This window comes from Brachyhypopomus gauderio, unplaced genomic scaffold (genome assembly GCF_052324685.1).
Source record: "Brachyhypopomus gauderio isolate BG-103 unplaced genomic scaffold, BGAUD_0.2 sc40, whole genome shotgun sequence".
In the NCBI taxonomy this organism is placed as follows: Eukaryota; Metazoa; Chordata; class Actinopteri; order Gymnotiformes; family Hypopomidae; genus Brachyhypopomus; species Brachyhypopomus gauderio.
Window position 1 is genome coordinate 2,555,083 of NW_027506868.1, and position 25,900 is coordinate 2,580,982.

The window sequence follows — 25,900 nt, forward strand, 5'->3', positions numbered from 1 at the left end:
ACAAGAGGCTGCTCAGTGGATAATTACATAACTAGGGGGGTCAGGGTGCAGCAATTTGAGATGTCTGCTAAATGGTGAATGAGTCTGTTAAATCCATGTTACCGTGTAATAACAAATCATACACATGGATCCAGGTGAACAGTAAACCTTATGTCTATATGTGAGAAAGCTCGAGGTAACATTTCTAAATCAGAAATATAAGCAGTGCTAAAGCCATACCATCTGATGTTATCTGCACTGATGAAGGTATGCATGGGTTGGTTTGTTCATTTTAATTAATATAAAAAAAATGTTTATTAAATATTGTTTTGCAACAGTAAATCACGTTTGTTGAGTGATAGGAGGGCGGAAACAAAGGCAGAGAAGAGCGAGATTTATTAGATGCAAATTCAGAGTCAGAATAGTTTATACAGTCCAGGGTGAATGAGCCACATTTCCCAGAAAGAGACACGATACACATGAATCACAGGGTTGGACAGTCTTGTCACTCGTACTACCAAACATACTCGCAACGGCTGTACGTTCAACAAAGACCAGCCACTTGTAACCAAACATAGGGATTAAATGCAAGAAATTAAACAAGGGAAAACATGAGTTCAAGGGGCGGAGTTACAAACAACAGAGAAAACCAGAATGTAAACAAAAGCACATAGGAAATTAACATAAACACTTGAGACACATGTGGGGGGGAACTAGATGTGACAGCAGACTCGACAGACAGGAGGGGATGGAGCCAGATGGGACACGTACATGCTGCCAATTTTTGACATGCTGCCAATAGTCTGCTAATAGTGCCCCCTTGTGGAGATATTCTGATAAACACAAGTGAGTGAGTTACAATCCAGGCCCAAAAGGTGTTTTTTTATTTTAAAAACATATCATATAAATGATAAATCCTAGTAAGCCTAGTCCGCTGTCGATTCGCGAGGTCGTGCTCACATTATGTAATGGTGGTTATTTTCAAAACGCCCAACGTCTTCACGTTCTCATGTTTCATCCTGGAATTACAAGAGGCTCGTATTAACGTAATACAACCCACATAGCAGACATATTTGGGCCTAATCTGGGCCACTTTTGGCACTTACGGCTCAGTTACGGCACTGGCAAGTGTCATGTGGGCCAGATATGGGCCAGATGTCATGAGCCGGGTCAGACTTGTGTTGTGGCAAATGTCATGTGGGCCAGATATGGGCCAAATATCATGAGCCGGGTCAGACTTGTGTTGTGGCAAATGTCATGTGGGCCATATATGGGCCAGATGTCATGAGCTGGGCTAGACTTGTGTTATGGCAAATGTCATGTGGGCCATATATGGGCCAAATATCATGAGCCGGGTCAGACTTGTGTTGTGGCAAATGTCATGTGGGCCATATATGGGCCATATGTCAAGAGCCGGGCTAGACATGTGTTGTGGCAAATGTCATGTGGGCCAGATATGGGCCAAATATCATGAACCGGGCTAGACATGTGTTGTGGCAAATGTCATATGGGCCAGATATGGGCCAAATATCATGAACCAGGTCAAACTTGTGTTGTGGCAAATGTCATGTGATTCATATATGGGCCAGATGTCATGAGCCGGGCTAGACATGTGTTATGGCAAAGGTCATGTGGGCCAGATATGGGCCAAATATCATGAGCCGGGTCAGACTTGTGTTGTGGCAAATGTCATGTGGGCCATATATGGGCCAGATATCATGAGCCGGGCTAGACATGTGTTGTGGCAAATGTCATGTGGGCCAGATATGGGCCAAATATCATGAGCCAGGTCAGACTTGTGTTGTGGCAAATGTCATGTGGGCCATATATTAGGGTGACCAAACGTCCGTATTTCCCGGGACATGTCCGTATTTCACGTCCTGTCCCGGGATATTTTTTAAAACTGTGGAAATGTCCTGGTCTTTAAATTACGTTAATCGGGCCATTAATTCTACAGGCACTTGGACCCTGAGCACGGCGCTGTATGACACGGAATCCCTGAGACTCACCAGTTGAGCCTCATCATACTCAACTGGCGGAGAACCAACAATTTACGTTACGCCACCCCCCCCCCCACTCCCGGCTGAGATATGGCACTGGTGGCTCACTGTCAGGACTCGCAAACTGCATGTGAGCCAGAGGTGGCCCACATATTGAAAACACACGTCTGGCCCACAAGTTGCAAAACAGATGTGGTCCACTTCTGGCACAGATATGGCAGTGTTACCTACATGTGTGCCATAAGTGGCCCACATACAAAAAAAATCATAAGGCCCACAAGTTCCAAAACAGATGTGGGCCACTTCTGGCAACAGTGTGGCATGACCGGCTCACTGGCACTGGCAAACTGCATGTGAGCCAAAAGTGGCCCACATGTTACAAACTGTTATTTGGCCCACATGCCTCAGTACTGATCTGGGCCGTAATACATTATAAAAAAACTCAAAAAAAAAAAGTTTGTTAAAACTTGTAAATCCTGTAAAGCGCTTTGTGACATGTGTTTTGAAAAGCGCTATACAAATGTATTTGATTTGATTTAAAAAGACTATAGTAATTAAAGGTACCACATATGCTTTGTCAAGCCAACTTAATTAAATTTAATTTAGTTTGTTCACAGACTTTACCTTTTAGTTTTATTTGCTGTACTCGTGACAAAACATTAAGGCAGCACATGCTGCGGTGAGAGTCGATTGGCTGAAGTTCGCACTGAATGTCTAGAGGACGATCACCTAACACTCTACCTGCACTTCCGCCGACACGGAAAATGGCGACACACACGTTTTGTGCATGCACAAGGTAAGACTTAAGTTTCTCTCCATGCCCAAAAGAACATTGACAAGGAGGCTTGCTAAGTTTTACAATTGGTTAACTGTACTTTAAAATAGTGCTACGTTTGCTAAATTTGTCTGTATGCATTTTCTATGCGTCATTATTTTTATGTTCTCTAGCGTAGACTAGCTTGCTAACGGCTAGCTAGCTAGCTAACTTTCTCTTCCTGCCCCGTGCGGTAGCCTACTCCAGTAGCCTTTGTGTACTGTTTTAGCCCCTTTTCTTTACTTTTTCTCTCTTTGTTTGTTTTTATCGCTGGTTTAGTGATAACTTAAGTGTGTCCTATGGACATGGAGTCTGTTATCGTGGCCACTTTAAGGACAAGTTTTATTTACAAGAGGGAAGAGCTGCTGGGGGTGAGAACAAAAGGACACAAAGGGGTTTAGCTAGCTAATGTAGCTAATTCATATAATGAATATAAATCTTGATCTAGCTAAGCTGTATTATTATGCCAGCAAGCTTATTCTGCTATTACCAAACACAGTGTCATCTCTTTTAATTTGATATTTGATTTTAAATAGGTGTTACCATTGTTTTCTTTTAATTTATGACCAGTTGCTTAAATGTTAAAAGAAAATACTAGTCTGCAAATCTGTGTTGAGCTATCATCAACATTATGTTCCCTGTTCTCCTTTCCCTGGTCAAATCCTTGATGAGGAACTACTTCCATTGATGGACCTCAACTCTGCAGTTTCTTGAAGAAATAACATGGTAAGCAAACACAAATTATTCTCTATGTAGTAATTCTCATAATTTTTGGTTTATATTTAAAATTTTTAAGGTTTTTGTTATTGTTTTCTATCCTGATGCTTAATGTCATGTATTCACAAAGCCAAAATGTTGAAAAGCCTTGTGTAATGATTCCTTTATTTTTGCCAGCAGTTGTTAACATGTCATTTACTTGTGCTTGATTTTCTTCTTATTATTTATCTAACTCTGTTTTTATTTATAGATCACTACATTAGGACTTCAGGAAGGTTTGGATGTAAAAGACACTGTCTGGAGAGTCACAAGATGTACAATGATCAACTCTGGCTGGAGGGGCATAAACGGAAAGATGGGGCTTCATAACGCACATCTAATGTAGTAATTGGTATGCTTTCTGCTTTTTAATGTGAGCATTTGTTTGAAAATGCAACTTTGCCATAAAAACGTTTATCTAAGCCATCACACCAGTAATATTTTAAAACACTTAGAATTTTATTTAGAATGGTTATTGACCTGCATTCTATAATTTCATTTCTCGCATTAAATGTTTGTGTCAGCTGTAATAAAGGAAGTGTGTAACTTCAGCATGAGTGTGAATAGGTTAATCTTGCATGGTTAGCATTTTTCATTTTAAAAAGGATAAAAGGCAACAGCTAATTTAAATAAGTAGATTTAAATATACATTTTGAGCTCAGTAGTGCATTTTTGAGTATCATGTTTCCAATTTGATTAGAAATGGTGATAAGCTTCTATAACACTTGCTTTACTAAACAATCTCCTTTTTTGTATATAATGAACAGAACAAGCAGGAGAGAAGTTTTGAATGCTGTCAAATACTGTTATGTGAATCAATCCAATGTTTTTGTACTGGACAGTGAAATGGAAGGAGGAGGAGGTTGTTTTGAGTGTTAAATAAATTAAATTCTTTTGCACTAATTTCAGTGTTTGCATTCATTTTGTGCTTCCAGAATAGTTTTATTGTCTGAAATGAGTCTGGTGCAGATCTGTTCCAGATATGGCCCACATCTTGTAGTCAGCTTGCGGCCCACATTTGGCCCAAATGCGTGCTTCTCTTGTGGCTGACATGTGGCCCTAATCTGGCCCTTATGTGGCCCAAATCTGGCAACCGGGAGCAGTCCGCCCAAGGGCCTTCCATCAGTGCGGCAAGTGGGCCAGATGAAAATGGGCAATGTCGGCCAGATCTGGGCCAGAATAATTTTGCTATCTGGGTTGTCTACTGTTTTTAGCCTCTTTCCTTTACTTTTTCTCTCTGTTTGTTTTTATCGCTTGTTTAGTGATAACTTAGTGTGTCCTATGGACAGGGAGTCTGTTATCGTGACCACTTTAAGGACAAGTTTTGTTTACAAGAGGGAAGAGCTGCTAGCGCTGAGAACAAAGGGATGCACAAAGGGAGTATATGTTTAGCTAGCTAATGTAACAAATTCATAATGAATATAAATCTTGATCTAGCTAAGCTGTATTATTATGCCAACAAGCTTATTCTGCTATTACCAAACACAGTGTCCTCTCTTTTGATTTGATTTTAAATAGGTGTTACCATAGTTTTCTTTCAATTTATGACCAGTTGCTTAAATGTTAAAAGAAAATACTAGTCTGCAAATCTGTGTTGAGCTATCATCAACATTATGTTCCCTGTTCTCCTTTCCCTGGTCAAATCCTTGATGAGGAACTACTTCCATTGATGGACCTCAACTCTGCAGTTTCTTGAAGAAATAACATGGTAAGCAAACACAAATTATTCTCTATGTAGTAATTCTCATAATTTTTGGTTTAATTTTTAAGGTTTTTGTTATTGTTTTCTATCCTGAAGCTTAATGTCATGTCTTCACAAAGCCAAAATGTTGAAAAGCCTTGTGTAATGATTCCTTTATTTTTGCCAGCAGTTGTTGACATGTCATTTACTTGTGCTTGATTTTCTTATTATTTATCTAACTCTGTTTTTATTTATAGATCACTACATTAGGACTTCAGGAAGGTTTGGATGTGAAAGACACTGTCTGGAGAGTCATGAGATGTACAATTATCAACTCTGACTCGAGGGGCATAAACGGAAAGATGGGGCTTCATAACACACATCTAATGTAGAAATTGGTATGCTTTCTGCTTTTTAATGTGAGCATTTGTTTGAAAATGCAACTTTGTCATAAAAACGTTTATCTAAGCCATCACACCAGTAAGATTTTAAAACACTTAGAATTTTATTTAAAATGGTTATTGACTTGCATTCTATAATTTCATTTCTCACATTAAATGTTTGTGTCAGCTGTAATAAAGGAAGTGTGTAACTTCAGAATGAGTGTGAATAGGTTAATCTTGCATGGTTAGCATTTTTCATTTTAAAAAGGATAAAAGGCAACAGCTAATTTAAATAAGTAGATTTAAATATACATTTTGAGCTCAGTAGTGCATTTTTGAGTATCATGTTTCCAATTTGATTAGAAATGGTGATAAGCTTCTATAACACTTGCTTTACTAAACAATCTCCTTTTTTGTATATAATGAACAGAACAAGCAGGAGAGAAGTTTTGAATGCTGTCAAATACTGATATGTGAATCAATCCAATGTTTTTGTACTGGACAGTGAAATGGAAGGAGGAGGAGGTTGTTTTGAGTGTTAAATAAATTAAATTCTTTTGCACTAATTCCAGTGTTTGCATTCATTTTGTGCTTCCAGAATAGTTCAGGGTTCCCGCGGGGTCTTAAAAAGTCTTAAAATGTCTGAAATTCAAAACTTTAAATTTAAGGCCTTAAAAGACTTAAAAAACAGCCAGATTTTCATCCAAGGTCTTAAATTTAATTTAGTCAGGTCTTAAAATTTTACCTTAGTTAATTTTAGAAAAGTGTAGTTTAATCGAAACGTCCGGAAGTCAGTTCTGTGTTGTCTGTGTTTGTGCGGGGCTACAGGTGTTGGTACGTGTTAATTAATTAAACTACAAAACCCATAATAACCGCAGGCAGGAAACGGCCCTTGTCACGAAAAGCCTTCACGCAATTTTGTGCCTCATCCCCGCCGTCTTCGCTATCGTCAGTGCCGGGTCCCGCCGGACTCCACCGCAGTATCACTAGTGCTTCGGCTAATGATATTCGGGCTACATTAGGATAGAGTGACGGCAATGTTCCCTGGTTCGAATATCGCGAAAAAGTTTTCGTGTGGACTAAACAAATCGCATATATAGCTAGATTTGGCTTGGCAGACTTCATCAAGAGAGAGTTGATACGCTCTTACCGGGCCGTATGTGTTAATGTTCGATGAAAGCTTTAATTCAACCACAAAATCCAAACAGCTGGATCTTCATGTTCGGTTCTGGAGCAATGGATATGTGCAATCGAGGTACATGGGCTCTCATTTCATGGGCCATGAAACAGCGCAGGACCTACCAAAACTTATCAAAGTAAGTGATCCTTACTTATGCTCCAGTCTTCTTTTCAATGTGTTAACCATTTTATACAATTAGGCTACAATACAAAAACATCTCAGAACCATGTACTGTCCATGGCATTGAGTTAGAGAAATGTTTCAATGCATGCTAAATCCCAGCTAGAGGAAATAAAAATATATTTACTGTGTTAAATCATGTAAAATGTAAAAAAAAAAAAAACAACTATGCCCTGTAGATGGGTTATGTCATGTTTTGAAACATGTTCCACTGTCCCATGCTCTGTTTCATGGATTGCACATGGTTTTATTTACATTGTACTGATGTATTGCCTTTTAGTGGGCATATATACATAGGGTAAAAACAGGTAGTGTGTCCCAATGTTTTCAATGTTAACATTCAAATTCATATTCAGCATGGCTAGACAAAGTAAGTTGGTTTCATCGGGATAATTATGGAAGAAAAATAGTTCCATCGGATTTTGAATTCGTATTTGAAGCACTGAATTTGTTTGCCCTTGAATTTGAAGCTCTGAATTTTTTTTGCACTGAAATTATGCATCTGAATTTTGTTGCCTTTGAATTTAATGCTTATTAAAATACAATGAAAAAAAATTCGAGCGTTAAAAAATTCAAAAGATTTTTTTTCAAGTTGCTCGAATTCGATTGGTCAAATTTGGCTCACAAAATACGCGTGCAAAATTTCGCGTGCTAAAATACGAGTTCAAAGATATTTAGAGTAAACATCCGGGACACAAAGGATGAGCAATCGATTCAAGACTCCAATCGAACCAAATCCAACCAATCACGCTCCACTGGTCACGGCGCTGTTTGAAGCCACAGGCGGAGAGAGAAAGTGAGTTATGTCGGCGCACGGGATCGGCTCCTCTTCGGTGAGTGTATTTACTCCTTTATTTGTCTATTGTGGTGTTTAAGATACAGTAAACGACGTGTTGCACATCAGAGGTTTGCGCTGGACTGATCTTTTTTTTTTAACTCGCTATGTAGTCAACATAGCTGCGTATGTGTGTGTCCGTCAGTCCACACTGTGCTTTATGATATTATATTTATCATAAAATCATTACATTCGTTTATTACTTCGTTACCAGTCGAGTAGTTTACAACTGTTTTTAACTTTCCGTGGGGTAATGGTTAGTGACGAGAGCTTCGGACAAAACGGGCCTGGGTTCGATACCCGCGACTGATGATCGATTTGTTATAATTAATATTTTTTATTCATTTATATATATACTGGACCGGTGCCAGGACATATACAGTGGGGGTGGCGGCGTGTGACGATTGTTGAGCGGGCGAGGGGGCGGTAGCAATAGTAAAATAAATGGGTCTTATCATTTAAATTGAGGGGGCGGGACACCTCGCCTGAGGGGACGACGCCCTTTTTTGAAGTAGAAGTTTCAGAACTTAATACAAGGTATTTCAGTTTGATCATATTCCAGGATTAAAAGGCTGTTGTGAGATCTATGGGTAGCTGTAACAAGCATCTACTATGATGTTCTCCATTACCTTGAAGGAGAGGGCTCAGCATTTCCAACATCACACACATCTTCTGTTGCCACTATGTGTTCTTACCACGACTGCAGGAAGACCTAGATACTTTTGTAGTGGTTGGGACAATCATCCAATAATAACCAGACCCTCAATCAACTGTGGGTGCTGGGTCATTCACATCACCCAGTTCCTGCAGCAGATAGCACAGAGGTACATGCAAGTGTAATATGATTTTAACAAATAGTGTGGTTTATGTATAAAGTTTGGAAGTGGCTATTTTATCCACATAAGTGTATACAACTTATTTGTAGGGAATGGAGATTGCCAATATTGAGTGGGACAACACTGGACTTCCCATTGATGACCACTCAAATATCATTGTCCCACACACAGAATGCCCAGTGACAGATGAACAGATGACAGCTTTGAGAGATGCAGTTAACCCAGGAGCTGCATCCCAGTCCTCTGGCTGTGATCTTTACATTTCTGCTGTCCAGTTTTGTGAGAATTTCCTGTCTATTTGAAACAACTGGTCTGAGAATTGGAATAAAATAACATCTTTACAAAGTTAAGACCATATGAATGAAAAATTAATGGCAAATTTTGTCATCAGTTTTAGTTTGAGTAATAAAAAAAACAATAAAAAACTGAGATGCAGCTTCATTACTTTTTTAAATTATTTACAGAGTAGGAGACATTGCAGTAAATGGATACAATCAAAAGTTGTTTGATTGCCCAATTTTGTTATTCTGATGTTTGACATAAAGGTAAAAATTATACACCACAGAAAATAAAACTAATTAAAACTCATGCTTGACTCACTTTCATTTTATTAAGAGTTGAAGTTTTCAAAAATGATATCAAACATAACAGAGTTAGTCAAATTCCCTTCTGCCTCTTTTGGAAAAAGCAAGGCCACTGTCAGGTCGTCGAGTGAGCACTGTCCACATTGGGGATTCTTTAATCCCTCGTCTAATGCCCGGTTCACACTACACGACTTTTCAGTCGCCAGGTTTTTGTGCCGTTCGCACTACACGACTGGTCGTGCTGTAATCGCGAGTCTGTCAGTTGTTGTGGCTTTCACACTACATGACTGATCGGCGACGCGGGCTCACGAATTACACGACTGGGGAATCGCCGACTCATCTGGCTGCCGTCCAAAAACACGAGAACACGAAAACGAAACTCTCGCCAGAACCAGCAACACCACATAGAAGAAAAAAACAATGTACATGTACTCCACATTTTCGTTATTATTATTATTTTTTTTACCGTTTAAACACTCCATAGTCCCAAGTTGCCAGAATTATTTAATCTCTCCGTTGCAGTGAACATAGATATAATCAATCGCACTATTTCTCCAGTGCTGTCACAATAACTTAAACACAGTGTTGTAGTAAAGTTGTAAGAAAGGTGAGGAGTTTGTGTGTTTACTGGGTTACTGTTTTGAAAGCATTCTTGAAAGTTTTTTACATTCTTCAGAGATATCTTCAGCGGTGCCGCGGTTCTCTCTCCGCGTTCCCATTGGCTGTAGCTAGACGCTGCTGCCGACTCTCAGTCGCCGACTGCTAGATATTAAACATGCTAGATACCTGCCGGTCGTCGGCGACGGCTCGGCGAGCGTCTTTCAGCAGTTCACACGAGTGATGCCGATTTGCCTCCGACCACAGTTTCTGTCGCCGATCAGTCGGCGACTGAAAAACCAGCCTAAAATCGTGTAGTGTGAACCGGGCATTAACTGCTTGATCTGTCTTGTGACACGTCCAACTACCTGTTTAGAGTAATAAACAGAAGAGAAAATGAAAAAATAAATTCCTTATCCAAAAGTAAACTCAGAGAGAAAGATTTTATACAAATAATAATAATTTTAAAAAACAAATCGCTCGTCAGGCCCGTTTTGTCCGAAGCTCTCGTCACTAACCATTACCCCACGGAGACAGTTGAAAACAGTTGTAAACTACTCGACTGGTAAGGAAGTAATAAACGAATGTAATGATTTTATGATAAATATAATATCATAAAGCACAGTGTGGACTGACGGACACACACATACGCAGCTACGTTGACTACATAGCGAGTTCAGAGCGAGTTAAAAAAAGATCAGTCCAGCGCAAACCTCTGATGTGCAACACGTCGTTTACTGTATCTTACTGAATCTTAAAAACACCACAATAGACAAATAAAGGAGTAAATACACTCACCGAAGAGGAGCCGATCCCGTGCGCCGACATAACTCACTTTCTCTCTCCGCCTGTGGCTTCAAACAGCGCCGTGACCAGTGAAGCGTGATTGGTTGGATTTGGTTCGATTGGAGTCTTGAATCGATTGCTCATCCTTTGTGTCCCGGATGTTTACTCTAAATATCTTTGAACTCGTATTTTAGCACGCGAAATTTTGCACGCGTATTTTGTGAGCCAAATTTGACCAATCGAATTCGAGCAACTTGAAAAAATATCTTTTGAATTTTTTAACGCTCGAATTTTTTTTCATTGTATTTTAATAAGCATTAAATTCAAAGGCAACAAAATTCAGATGCATAATTTCAGTGCAAAAAAAATTCAGAGCTTCAAATTCAAGGGCAAACAAATTCAGTGCTTCAAATACGAATTCAAAATCCGATGGAACTATTTTTCTTCCATAGATAATAAATAGAAAAGAAGGTAGGGGGTTAAAAAAGTTTTGTGTGTTTTAAGATACGGATGGCCTGGGGAACGAAAATTCTGAGCCTTTATTTAATTAGTTAATTTTATAATTTCATTTATTTCAGTAATTTAACCAAAATGTAACATTTAATAAATTTTATCAGCTGCAGGGTGTGAGGATTTTGGTCAAACCATGCCTTAGACATACTTGAAGATAGGCTGAGTCTACATGTTGTTAAATGTATAATGTGTGTATGATTATTTAATTTGATGGTGTACGTCTCTCTTTTTATTTCTTATTTTCCAACAAGGAGGTGGAGGCAGAAAACATGCAAGAGGACACAACTGGCACACACAGACTCGTATGTGACTGTCACAATGCATGGAGGGGTCACAGGTTCCCCTCACCAAGGAACTCTTAGCATCTGTGGGTGCAGCACGGTCAAAATACTGACTCTTTCTGGATCGGGAATGAATCAGGAAAGAAAAGGAATCCCACAGCCAGAAAAGAAAGCTGACTGAGCAGTCTTTAGAGGACCTTAAGAAAAGGAAGAAAAGCTTGGAAGACGTGTCCACTTGTCTTGCTAGAGTGGCAAATTCTCTTGCAGAAGAAGCTGAGGGCAAGGCTGGATCCAAGATGGCTCAGCTCCTTTCCAAGTCAAATGCTGAGATTGGTACTGAAAAGGAAGAACTCGGAGATATGTAGGGTGAGGTTGTATGTAGATATGCTAGTGTTGTGTTGGTAAGGTTGCTTGGGTTGAGTGTTACTATTTTGATTATCTGTTTTAATATTGAATTAATGTAATCCTGTAACTAAATTAATCAAAATAAAATGTTTTAAGAGTTTCTGGGATCATTGGATTGTTTGTGGTAATATGTTGTGTTGGTCTTAAATTTCACTGAGAATGGTCTTAAAAAAGTCTTAAATTTAACTCACTGAAACCTGCAAGAACCCTGTAGTTTTATTGTCTGAAATGAGTCTCGTGCAGATCTGTTCCAGATGTGGGCCACACCTTGTAGTCAGCTTGTGGCCCACATCTGGCCCACATTTGGCCCAAATGCGTGCTTCTCTTGTGGCTGACATGTGGCCCTAATCTGGCCCTTATGTGGCCCAAATCTGGCAACCGGGAGCGGTCCGCCCAAGGGCCGTCCATCAGTGCGGCAAGTGGGCCAGATGAAAATGGGCAATGTGGGCCAGATATGGGCCAGAATAATTTTGCTATGTGTGATGTGTTGTGGCAAATGTCATGTGGGCCAGATATGGGCCAAATATCATGAGCCGGGGCAGATATTATAGCAAAAGTGTTGGCTTCACAAAAATAGTGAAATATTTAAATTAACTAGTATAGAAATGTGATAAAATAATGCATAAATAATGCAACGGTAGCCCGCGAAGTCACTGCAGTGCACACAAGCAGCTTCATTATTCATCAGGAGTCAGAGCAGATATCTACTTTCAGCTACCCCCTCCTCAAAAATGGCTAAATGTAAGCTGGACACTGAGAACAGGGGGTTTCAAGCCAGGTGGGAGGCAGAGTACATGTTCACAGAGGTAAAAGGCAAACCTGTGTGTTTTCTGAGTGGAGAAAGTTTGGCTGTAATGAAAGAATATAATCTAATAAAATTTTCAGATAAAAGCCTTGAAAAAGAATACAACTAATTTGATTTATTTTTTATTTTATTATTTTATAATTTGAAAGCAGTGATCGGTAGGATCATAGAGCAGCACAATAATGCATTTTCATTTTATAATGCATGTGTCACGTAGGGCAACGCCCCCTCTCGTAGCTGTCACTCTGGGTTCCCTCATGTCCGTGTTCCCTGCCTGTTTGTCCCGCCCTGCTCGTTGGTTCTATGGATTCCTTGTTTGTTACCACGCCCCTGTGTCATTGTCATCACCTGTCCCTAGTTTAGTCCTGTGTATATTAGTCCCTGTGTCTCCCAGGTCTAGTTGTCGGTCTTTTTGTTTATGCCTGTGAGTTGTCAGATCTCGTTCATCGTGAGTACTGCCGTGTTGCGCCTTGTGTTACCCGTCACCCGTGTATTTTGCCAGCCCTTCCGTAGTCAGTCTTCCTTGTTGTTTTCTTTGTCCGTGTTCATGCCTTTGTACATTTCATGTCAGGATTGCCAACCCGTTATGACCCATGCCCGTTACATCGACTCTGCCTATGGAATTTCCTGTAATAAATCTCGCTCTCCTCAGCGCTTGTGTCCGCCTCCCTGTTCTGCCCCGCGCAGATCGTTACATAAAGACCGACCTTACAAGGACACAGCGAGGGAGCGAGACTCTGGTGAGTTTAATCGCTGTGATGAGATGTTGGCTGGTTCGGTCCAGTTCAACTCTCCGATATTGCAGCGTGAACGAACCAGAGACAGAAATTCCCCTGGCGCTGTGGGAACACGGAAGTCTCGACGCGCACCAACGAAAGCCCAGTCACTTTCGGTTTCGACTGGCTTTCGCGTCGAGACTCCTATTGAGCGCTACGTGTCTGCCCGGCTTGGCGAACACCACAGGCGTGAGCAACCTGTGGTGCAAGCAGCGGGCAGACGGAATGAGCGCACAGACGAGCGTTGGCTTAACCCTCGGTTTGCTCTCGGTGGCCACTGCGAGCTCCCGACGCCTCGGAGGAGGCGGAGCCGTCGCAGAGAGAGCAACCGAGAGGCTTCTGTGTCTGTGTGTTCTTCCAGGCTCAACCCGGACACTGAGGAGGAGGACTTAACATCGCTGATCCCGCCGGCTACTCCACAGGACACCCCCATGTATTTTTTGGGGGGGAGTACAAGCCACGTCGGCTTGGCGGACACGCCCCCCGATGACGTCAGTATGGTGGCTCCGCCCCCCGAGGACGTCGGCTTGGAGGACACGCCCCCCGATGACGTCAGTATAGTGGCTCCGCCCCCCGAGGACGTCGGCTTGGCGGACACGCCCCCCGATGACGTCAGTATGGTGGCTCCGCCCCCCGAGGACGTCGGCTTGGCGGACACGCCCCCCGATGACGTCAGTATGGTGGCTCCGCCCCCCGAGGACGTCGGCTTGGCGGACACGCCCCCCGATGACGTCAGTATAGTGGCTCCGCCCCCCGAGGACGTCGGCTTGGCGGTTCCGCCCCCCGAGGACGTCGGCTTGGCGGTTCCGCCCCCCGAGGACGTCGGCTTGGCGGTTCCGCCCCCCGAGGACGTCAGCATGGCGGTTCCGCCCCCCGAGAACGTCGGCTTGGTGGCTCCGCCCCCCGAGCGCATCTCCTCACCCCAGGTTCCAGTTCCCGCTGCCCGTAGGCAGTCCACGTCGGTTCCTGTCCCCGCTGCCCGTCGGCAGTCCACGCCGGTTCCTGTCCCCGCGACCCTGGAGAGGTCGTCCACGCCGGTTCCTGTCCCCGCGACCCTGGAGAGGTCGTCCACGCCAGTTCCTGTCCCCGCGACCCCGGAGAGGTCGTCCACGCCGGTTCCTGTCCCCGCGACCCTGGAGGGGTCGTCCACGCCGGCTCCTGTTCCCGCTGCCCGCCAGCGGACCCTGCCTGTTCCCGCTGCCCGCCAGCGGACCCTGCCTGTTCCCGCTGCCCGCCAGCGGACCCTGCCTGTTCCCGCTGCCCGCCAGCGGACCCTGCCTGTTCCCGCTGCCTGCCGCCCGGCCGCGCCTGTGCCCGCTGCCTGCCGCCCGGCCGCGCCTGTGTCCCCAGAGACTGTGCTGCCCTCTATTGGGCCTGGACTCTTTGTGCCCCCTGCTCTGCCATGTGCCCCTGTCTCTTTGCCCATGTTCCCCTTGCTCCCATGTTCTGTCCCTGGTTTTGTGTTGGTCCCAGTCCCTGTGTGTGTGCCTGTTCGTGTCCTTGTGCCCGTCCCTGTGTCTGGTTCCAGTGGTGTCCTCTCTGTCCCGGTTCCCGTGTCTGTTCCCCAGATTGTGACCCACTTCGTTCCTGTCCCAGTCTCCGTCGTCCAGGCCGTGTTTGCCTCAATGTTTACCTCTGCCCTGTCCCCTGGCCTCGCTCCAGTGTCTGTCCCCAGTCCTGTCCTGTCCAGCCCTGCTCCTGTGCCTCGCCCTGGCCCTATCCGGTCTCCCTGTGTCCCGTGTCATGCCGTGTCCCAGGTCCCTCGTCCTATTTTGTCTGGTCCTGTCCCTCCGGTCTGTCCTGTGTCCGCTGTCCCTGTCCTGTCTGCCCTTGCGTGCCCCGGAGTGGCACGCTTTGAGGGGGGGTTCTGTCACGTAGGGCAACGCCCCCTCTCGTAGCTGTCACTCTGGGTTCCCTCATGTCCGTGTTCCCTGCCTGTTTGTCCCGCCCTGCTCGTTGGTTCTATGGATTCCTTGTTTGTTACCACGCCCCTGTGTCATTGTCATCACCTGTCCCTAGTTTAGTCCTGTGTATATTAGTCCCTGTGTCTCCCAGGTCTAGTTGTCGGTCTTTTTGTTTATGCCTGTGAGTTGTCAGATCTCGTTCATCGTGAGTACTGCCGTGTTGCGCCTTGTGTTACCCGTCACCCGTGTATTTTGCCTGCCCTTCCGTAGTCAGTCTTCCTTGTTGTTTTCTTTGTCCGTGTTCATGCCTTTGTACATTTCATGTCAGGATTGCCAACCCGTTATGACCCATGCCCGTTACATCGACTCTGCCTATGGAATTTCCTGTAATAAATCTCGCTCTCCTCAGCGCTTGTGTCCGCCTCCCTGTTCTGCCCCGCGCAGATCGTTACAGCATGCACTTTTATATTTTTTTAGTAGAAGGTGTAAAGACCTTGCGTATATATATGCGTAGACATCTGCAACCCAAATGGAACAGACGCAAAATATGATCTGCAAAACAATTCAGCTCGCCAGCCAACCAGATGTCGAATGAGAACATAATCTGCCTTCTTCCGATACTGCTACTAGTGATGTCATGATGATGAATTGGTCATGTAATAAATAACACATCTCACAATCACATGAGGGGAGTGGCAGGTGTAAATCTTGGTGACACATGAGGGCCTAAAATATTCTTAAAACATAAGATATATAAATAATGTTTTAAGAATATTATATAATTATAATTATATTATAATTATATAATATATAATTATCCAATTTTATTCTATCTACTTACAGTTTGACAATCGACATCTAAACAATTACAAAAATATAAGTAAATAAATTATTCAAACGTGTCTATTCAATCTTGGAATGTGAGGGCTTAAGTTAAGTGGAAGCTGTGAGCCCGTGTCTCCCCCAATTAAGAAAATGACATTATGAACCATTACTGGTCTACTTTTCTGATTGATGTGTATGTCGCTAGTGACTATTTTTTTACAGCTCAGATTCCGACTGTTTAACATTGACATATGATCGCGACACGCAAAAAGTTATGTCCAATAACTGTACGCGCCGCCGAGTTTCGTATTGTAGCTGTGACGTTCGGGCTACGCCAAGGATGAGACACAGAATCCCCGATTTTGTAGACAGACGTCACTTTTTAATGTCAACAGGTATTGCGCAATAGCGCACAAGAAACACACACGAGTCACACAACGTGCAGACTTGGACAACGACGAGCACAGGACACTGCGCGAACGCACATTAAATAGACAAACCACATTAGCCCCAAGTGATTACGAGACGTTTCACAGGTGAGACAGATAATCACACGACAAAAGACCCTAACCACGGAGATCCACTGACGCAGACAAAGCACAGGGACAACGTTAACACACGCCCAAAAGGGAGGGGCCGGGGTCCTCAACGTGACAGTAGCAGCGAAACACCACGATGGAAGGAAGTTATTACTATAAACCCTTTATAAACTTGCACTTCAGACATCCACAGCGCGTTGCCCCAGTATCACCAGTTCATACAAGTGACATCAAGGAAGTTTTCCTGTGTTTTATGTCAACACTTACATATTAAACAATATTATTTAGAGTTAGGAGAGGAATATTTTTTTCGGTGGCGGGGGGGGGGGGGGGAGTTAGGTAGGGCCCAGGTGTAATGTTCACAGTTCGCTACTGATGAAAATAGATTAGGACGCGCTGCGTCTTTTTCCCTGTATTCCATAGTCCTCTATGACTTCTTGTAGACCATGTTTATTAAAATTGGTAGGTATTTAGATGTCAAATTTGTATTGGAGCAGAGTGTTAAAATCTGTTGGAGTCCTCCCATAAGCAAAAAAAAATTAAAAAATTCTGCGTATCCATGGAGATCTGGCCAGGGGACAGCGTACATCCCAGAAATGTCACCGAGGAGCGATGAAATTCACACTTTTCCGCCTTCACATAAAGACTATGCTCCCGAAGGCGCTGTAACACAGCAGAGACGTGTTTGACGTGTTCTGAAACGGACGGGGAGTAAACCAGGATATCATCAATGTAAACGAATACGAAATCGTCTATCAGATCATGGAAAATGTCATCCATAAATGCTTGGAATACGGCGGGGCTGTTAGTTAGTCCATATGGCATGACAAGATACTCATAGTGCCCTCTGGCGGTAACAAAGGCAGTTTTCCACTCATCGCCCTCCCGAATACGGACCAAGTTGTAAGCGCTGCGTAAATCTAGCTTGGTGAAGATGTTCGCTCCCATCAAGCGCTCTTGCAAAGCAGTGATAAAGGGGAGAGGGTAGGCATATTTCGATGTAACTGCGTTTAGGGCACGATAGTCTATACAAGGGCGTAATCCCCCATCCTTTTTCTCTACGAAGAAGAAACCAGCAGCAACCAGGGAGGTGGATGGTCGAATGAACCCCTTCTGCAGAGCCTCGGTAACGTAGGACTCCATCGCCAGATCTTCAGGGCGTGATAGAGGGTAAGGTTTCGTTTTACGAGGTAAGGGGGCTCCAGGCAGGAGGTCGATTGCGCAATCACAGGGACGATGAGGAGGCAGACAACAGGCACTGTCCTTGTTGAAGACGTCCGCAAATGCACGATACTGAGTGGGGATGACGTCAGAGAGAGGTGTGTCTGGGCTTTCCACCGAGGATGACCGGAGTGGTAGGTGAATGCACTTGCTAAGACAACTGTCCTTCCACCGTACGAGTTCTCGTTTTTTCCAGGAGATTTCAGGGTCGTGCATGGACAGCCATGGAAACCTGAGTATGATGGGGTCTCGGGGCGTGGATATGAGGAAGAACTCTCTCATTTCACTGTGAAACAGACCTACACGTAGCTCCACGGGGCAGGTACGGAGTGTAATCACACCCTCTCCTATAGGCTGCCCATTCAGTGAATTTATTCTCAAGGGAGGATCTACAGGTACAGTGGGGGGGGTGTAAGTGGTAGGTGAGGTCCTGATCTATGAAATCGCCTGCTGCTCCCGAATCCACTAAAGCAGACAGGTTTGTATCTATGCCGCCCCAAGATATTAGTACGGGTAAGCTAACTTGACTATATTTTTTAATAGGCAGGAATGGCTGACATGTTAGTGGGGACCTGCCAAGCTGCACAAACTCGTCTGTCATCTGAAGACTCGGATCACGTACATGGGAAGGTGGCGCACAGGACGCAATGACAGGGATGTCGGTATTACTGGAGCGGTAGGTCAATAACAATTTGTCAACGTTAATGGACGCTTGAATGAACTCAGACAAGGTGAGGGCTTCACTTCGGCAAGCGAGTTCAACCTGAATGTCATTTCGCAGACCGCGGCGGAACACTGTTTTCAAGGCCGAGTCACTCCAACCGCTTCCTGCAGCCAGCGTACGAAACTCTCTCGCATACTCGGCAGCACTACGTTGTTCCTGTTTAATCTCGTAGAGCCGGTCTCCCACATCACGTCCGTCTGCGGGATGATCGAAAACAGCCCTGAGTACTGCGGTGAACTGACTCTCCGACTGGAGGGCAGGGTCTTGGCTTTCCCACAACGCTGTACCCCAGGCACCTGCTACTCCCGTGAGGAACGAAAGGATAAAGTGGACTCTCTGTAACTCGGCCTGGAACCGGGCTGGATGATGCGTGAAGTATATGGAACATTGCATGAGGAAATTTCGACAGCGATCAGGAGATCCATCGTAGCGCTCAGGTTCTGCCGCTGGAACACTCACGGAGGTAGAAGCAGAGGTTGTGACCAGGCGGACAGCTTCCTGGAGGGCAGCGATGTTGATTCCTTGACTCCGTATGATATCCGTGAGCTGGCGGACCGTTTCGGTGAGAGTCGCGATTGTTACTTCTGCTGGATCCATGTCAAGGCGAAGTATTTCTGTTACGAATTGACCAGGCAGAGAGGGATCCAAATGCGGAAGAACACCGCTTTTATTGAAATGAGACGCTGGTACAGAAACAGGCAGGGGAATCACGAGTACTAGGATAAGTAACAGCGTTTTCTTGGCGTGGTCAGGACGGTCCAGGGTCATACCGGGGGAGCAGAAGTCAGGAGGTACAGAGGGACTAGGCAGGGGACAAGGTCGGGGACGTAAGCGAGGGTCAGAACACAGGAGAGCAGACAGGTAATAGAACGGCTTGGTACGCGGCATGAGTCGGCAATACTTCGCGACTGAGACGTGCTGGGGAAGGTGTATAAGTGTGACTGAAAGGGGGCGTGGTAATGAGGGGCAGGTGAGGCTGGTTAGGGAAGATCAGGTGGCATTCCTTACAGGTGCACAACGTAGTTTTGCGTAACTGAACTGGCATTGTGCGGAGTGCTACAAGACAAATACTCCACACAGTGCGGAACGATTCTTGCCCAATAGTTTTGCCAGAACTACATTCTTATATAATGCTGTGTACGCGTCAAATTGGCTCGACGTCGGAGAGAAAAATATATATATAGAGAGAGAGAGCAGCGAGGACTAACAGGACGAACTGAGGTAAGTAAACTTAATCTAATTATGTTAACTACATACATGATATAGCTGATTGTTCGTTTTTCTGTAAGTCTGACAGTGAATAAAGGGTGTAGACTTGAAGCCCATACGAGCCTGTTACGGTTTTTGAAAACTGCCACCGTTGCTTTTAGCCAACATTAAGCTAATGTAGTTGTGCACAGTTGGTCATATGGAACCAAGTCCCTTTATATTTGCTGTAATAATATAGTCTAAACTTTCAGACAAATATAATCTATAAACTTTGAAAAGAAACATTAAACATTTTTAAACATGGCTAGTTGGCATAAAACCGCTAGCCCTTGGATAATGCTATCCATAGGCTAATGATAGCCATTTGCAAAAATAAAATAATTCCAGTCTGCTATTTTTTGTAATTGTATTCTGACGATTATTTTTGTGTTTTCATGAATTTGTTTTAAACTGGGACAGAAAATGGTGTAGGTGTCCTTTTAGAGGTTTTGTTTTAGTTTTGGGCGGGAAAGCGCGTGCGCGCATTCTTCCACTTGTTAAGAGACGGTTAACGTCAAAACAAAAAAAGCGGGAAGCATGCGCACCAATCGGTTCAACAGATCATACGCCTGTGTAAAAATGGAAGAAACTAACTCGCCACTAAACCCATTAACTTATCTGAGTGAAATGTTTGAAGTAGTCTAAAAGAAAAATGTTGACTCTTGGTGGTAATCTGTGTCTCTTCTCTTTCTGAACAGATTAGAAAATCCACTTGAGAACGTCACTGACAGATTGTTCTGCAGACACAGGTGATATGAATTATAACGATTATGGTAATTTAAGGAGGAGGGCTAAGAAAAGAGTGGAAAATATATTGCAAAAAATAAGAATGGAAGAACAACACCAGGACACTGATGATTTTAGCAATGAGGTCATTGATTGGACAGAGCCTACTAGGGAAGGCTGTCTTGAAGATGTTAGAGAACCCCTTGATAGCCTAATTGAAGAGGTGGTGCGCACTAGGGAAAGATGTAATGAAGGAATAAGCGAACCCCTCGATAACCCGATGAAAGACATGGTGCTCAATAGGGAAGGATGTCTTGATGGAAACTGCAGTGGCTGTAGTGGTGAAAATATGAATACTGACCATGAAGGTTTACTAAAAAGCCTAACTGACTGGGCAGTTAGGTTTGGTGTGTCTTTGGTGGCACTTTCAGCCTTATTAGTAATCCTCAGGATCCACTTTCCCTTCCTACCAAAGGATGGAAGGTCGCTGCTCAAAACAAAGACTGACTACAAAGTGGAGATGCTTGCTGGTGGCTCATTTTACTATTTTGGTGTAGTGAATACTGTCCGAAAAAAGTTCACTAGATTATTCTCATCTTTTCCAGATGGCCATGTATTTCAGTTGCAGCTAAATTTTGATGGATTGCCTCTCTTTAAAAGCTCATCCATTCAGTTTTGGCCCATTCTAGGCAAATTACTAAAGATCTCCAAGAAGCCTTTTGTGATAGGACTGTTTTGTGGGAAAGCAAAGCCAGAAATGCTGTCTGACTACTTAAAACATTTAGTTCAAGAGTTTAAAAGCTTGAGTACTGGCTTTGCATTTCAAGGCAAGACATTATTCTTGAATGTTTGTTCTGTGGTTTGTGATGCTCCAGCAAGGGCATTTATCAAAGGTATCAAGTCCCACACTGGATATTATGGCTGTGATAAATGCTTACAAAGAGGAAAGTACAAAAATCATCGCATGACTTTGACTTTTCCTGAGTCTGCTTCAACCTGTAGAACTGATGAGTCTTTTAGATTAGCAACAAATGAAGATCACCACCATACTCATTGTCCTCTGGTACATACTGGCATTGATGTGGTTGCTGGTTTCCCCCATGATTACATGCACCTGGTGTGTTTGGGTGTCATGAGACGTCTTCTTGAACTGTGGGTTGGTACTACTGGCTCTTTGCATACCAAAATTTCATCGCTTCAGGCATCTTTAATCTCTGACAAATTATTAGCATTGGCACATGATATTCCTTCAGAATTTGTCAGAAAACCTCGGCCACTTACTGAGAGGCACAGGTGGAAAGCAACAGAGTTGCGCCAATTTTTGCTTTTCACTGGGCCTGTAGTTTTGAGAGAAGTCTTGCTGCCTCAAGCATAACTTCATGCTTCTGTCTGCTGCTGTCTATATTTTGGCTAGCCCACTGTATTGTTTGCAGATGAATGAATTGGCTCATTATTTTCTTGTCTTATTTGTGGAGCATTATGGCTTGCTTTATGGTAAAAACCAAGTAGTGTACAACATTCATGGATTAGTGCATCTGGCAGGTGATGTGAAGGTACATGGCCATTTAGACAGTTTCTCTGGGTTCCCTTATGAGAACCTTTTGGGTGAGCTTAAGAGAATGATCAGGAAGGCGGACAATCCTCTAGCACAGGTTATCCGCAGGTTATCTGAACAGGAACAAAGTGGTTGGGATTTTGATTCATCCAGTGAGCAAGAGACAGTTTTAAAATGTCCACATCAAGATGGGCCAGTACCAGAGATGCTTTTGGGAAATGTCAGTCAGTTCAAGCAGTTGACAGCTGATGGGGTCATTCTAAAAACATCAAGTAAAGATGACTGCATTGTCATTGATGGCAAAGTTATTTCTGTGCAGAAGATAGAGTCTATGCCATGTACCAAGAGTACAGAGTCAAGGAAACATTGTACAAGTACCCACTTGACTCAAGGGAGCTGGGAATATTCCTTGTATCCCACTTGTCCCCTGTGATTCACTGTGTAGAGATTGTAAGGTCTATGCAAAAGTATGTGCGATTGCCTTTGGGAGACAAGTTTGCAGTGTTCCCTCTTCCTCACACAAATTAATCCCATTTACTTTTTTGTCTTTGAACATAGTTGAATATAGTTGTTAGCCTGCAACAAATTCTCATGTTTTAAGTGCAGTATTAATGTTGTCCTTCATTATTTTAGGTTTTTGCTGGCTCCTGCACATTCATTTATTAAAGTACAATTAAGTTGTACAATTGTTACATCATTATCCTATATTCTCATTTTGTATTATCTCATCTTATATTAGGAGATGTTTCACATTGTTATTTTTGAGTCTAAAAATGAAGTAGAAGTTGTGCCTGAAATATGGGTAAAAAAGAACACCTGTTTTTGGCCACCATACAAACGGGAAGAAATTGTAAAAGCAGTACAATCATAAGAACCACCTGGAGTAAGTTGGATTCCGTACAAAGTGCGCACAATATTAAGTAAAGGTATGAAGAACTATACTTCATTTACTAAATACAGCCAATGTATTTAAAATTTTCCCTTTTTATATTCACTGCATTCATTTTTACTTTCACAGCTACATATGAGGAAGCAAGAATCAAACTTCCAGAAGCTGAACGATTCACAGATTTGACTGATTCAGAAGGCTCTCTACACAAACGCAAACGAAGAAGGCAGTATGTTGGAGAAGGATCAAAGCAAACGTCTGTGTGAATCTCATGTCATTCATTCCTTCCTATTTAACTTTTTTTTTGTAATTCAGGAAGAAGAATCCAATACTTTAGGATTTTGAGGACAGTGAAAGTGAGAGGGAGGAAACATCCACACTTCCCAAACCTCCAGTACTGGCAACTTCAAAGATGCTGTCTCTCTCGCGCTCCCTGCATTCACAATGTAAGAACATCTAATATGTCAATTTGTGTTATTTTTCATTGTTTGAATAATAACCCATACATGCTTGTATCTATAGCTTTATGAAGGAACACCAGTCAGTATTTCAGTCAGAATGTATAAACTGTTTATTTCTAATAGTAACTAGTAATTCCCATTTGATGTGTAATCATAGACACTGTGAGTACTTTTAAAGTCTGTTTAATAGTATTCTAATTCTAATTCATCAATCAGCTGGTCTGAATCCCCGTGGACAGAGGTTTTCATCTGAAGATGTTGGCAGTGAGTGGTTACCTTTTGAACCTTATCATTCACTGTATTTGCTTTACATTGTACCTGAAAAGACTTTGAAATATTTGAGCTTTTTTAATGTTTACATAAACTATTGTCAGGTTTATAAAAGCTACAGTATATCAAAATATTTATTTGAAAAAATGTACATTTAAGAAACCAATCTATGGTTCAACATGTGTTTAAAAAATTCAACACATTGACCAAATTTAGTATAGTTGGAAACTTTCTGCCATTTTAACTCTCTCTATATGTACTGTCACCCATTTCTTGTACTGCCTGTAGAGTGTCCTGGAGAAAGGTTCAGCGGACCATCTAATGTTCCACCTGTGACGGGCGGTGTGAGCAACTGAAAAGGAAGCGATCACGCCAAGTCTCAGGGAAAAAGGATGGTTTAATAGAAAGTGTGCAAACCAAAACCCGTGCAAAAGATCCAAATTAAGGATATAATGACCAGCGGTCAACTGGTACAAAGACAACATATATAGGCAAACAAACGACCCTCAGGTGAGACGGATCACGGGCTCCGCCCACCTGAGGGACGCACATAACGTCACCAAACAACAACAACAGCTGATGTGGACGGAGGCGGCCGGTAGGGGGCCGCCTCACCGTGACAGACCCCCCCACCAAGCCGCACTCCCCTCCACTGGGTGTGTGGCACACAGCGGCTGCACACAAAACACGAAGGGGCAGGAAGGCAGAGACAGGCAGGAACACACCTCCTGCCGTCCGGGAGCTGGAACATAAAACACACAACATTAAACAGCTCACCTCCCCGGGCGGGACCCTGGACCGACCGGGCCGTTAACACAAAACCACGCCCCAGTCGGTCACAGGGCCCTCACGCCCTAACCGGCCTTCAGCCGGTGAGCCCCACAGGTGTGAGGACGAGGGGCTACGGCTCCTCTCTCGTCCCTCGTGTATGTGTGTGTGTGCAGGCTACCTCTCCAAGGCGTGGCTACTTCACCTCCTGGACCTACCTCCTCCCAGAGCTGACCCCTGCCTTCTGCTAGGGGTCACCCCAGCCTCCTGGGGAGCCAACCCCTCCCGGGGCCTCTCATCGCAAGGTGGACTCCTCCACCCAACCCAGGAACGCCAGAGACCGAGGCCCAGAGCACCCCCGACGCGGGCTAGGGAGCAGCCCCCAGGGCCTCCTGGTCACTCCGGGCAGGAGGGAGGATCTCCTTCCTCAGCAGGAGCTTTTCAGACCGGAGCCCCATGGTCCCCAGACATCCGGGGGCCCCAGCCCTCTAGGGAGGGGCTCTTCATGACCGGGCTCCGGTCATCCCACAACACAAGGGGGCTCCTGCCAGGTGGAGATCCCCACACAAGGTCCAGGAACACCGCCAAGGAGAAGCACCTGCACAGAGAACAGCACGCACACACACACACACACACACAACACAAACGCACCCTACCCTATTCAGGGCCTCCCTCGGGAGCGACGCCCTCCGTGCCACACCCCATGGCACGGGACCACAGCCGGTCCCCCCCCAAACACACATTCAAGGGGAGGAGCATGCGTGGAATTACACGCAAACAGTTGACAACACGCTAGGACACAACACACACACAAAGACTAGACAAACAAAACTGTGTACAAACAACGAACGGAACGGGACCCATACGTGCACGCTCGTTAGACAGTGACGCGCTGCTCAGGTTCGCAGTCGCTCCCCCACATTAAACACAAGACGACGGGGGAGCGAGGCGACGGTGATGAGCGGTACCCGCGTCACACATGAAACATTCAACACAAACACAAATGAGCGAAGTACACTGACCAACGTTACCATTCATACGTACACATTAACACCACACAAGACGAAGAGCATACCCAGGGAGACTGCCCTGGTCCTCGCCATGCCACACATACAACACGAGCACGGCGGAGCTCTTCACAAAACACCACGCAGACAAACACCACGAGACATGACCACGAACGAAGGAGAAAGAAAAAGAGACTCGGCGGCTTCCGAAGGGTGGCTGGTCATTCTGTGACGGGCGGTGTGAGCAACTGAAAAGGAAGCGATCACGCCAAGTCTCAGGGAAAAAGGATGGTTTAATAGAAAGTGTGCAAACCAAAACCCGTGCAAAAGATCCAAATTAAGGATATAATGACCAGCGGTCAACTGGTACAA

The 25,900-nt window shown here is 44.1% G+C and overlaps 1 protein-coding gene and 1 long non-coding RNA gene across 7 annotated transcripts in view; one reads left to right on the forward strand and one right to left on the reverse strand.

The window, feature by feature from the left end:
- cacna1ea (calcium channel, voltage-dependent, R type, alpha 1E subunit a) overlaps positions 1–25,900 on the reverse strand; it is a 269,169-nt gene that overhangs the window by 176,640 nt on the left and 66,629 nt on the right. The gene's annotated exons all lie outside the window — the stretch shown is intronic.
- Positions 2,653–4,406, forward strand: LOC143485875 (uncharacterized). The gene is made up of 3 exons (XR_013123065.1): positions 2,653–2,775; positions 3,500–3,519; positions 3,761–4,406. It is a non-coding gene; the product is annotated as an uncharacterized LOC143485875 (long non-coding RNA).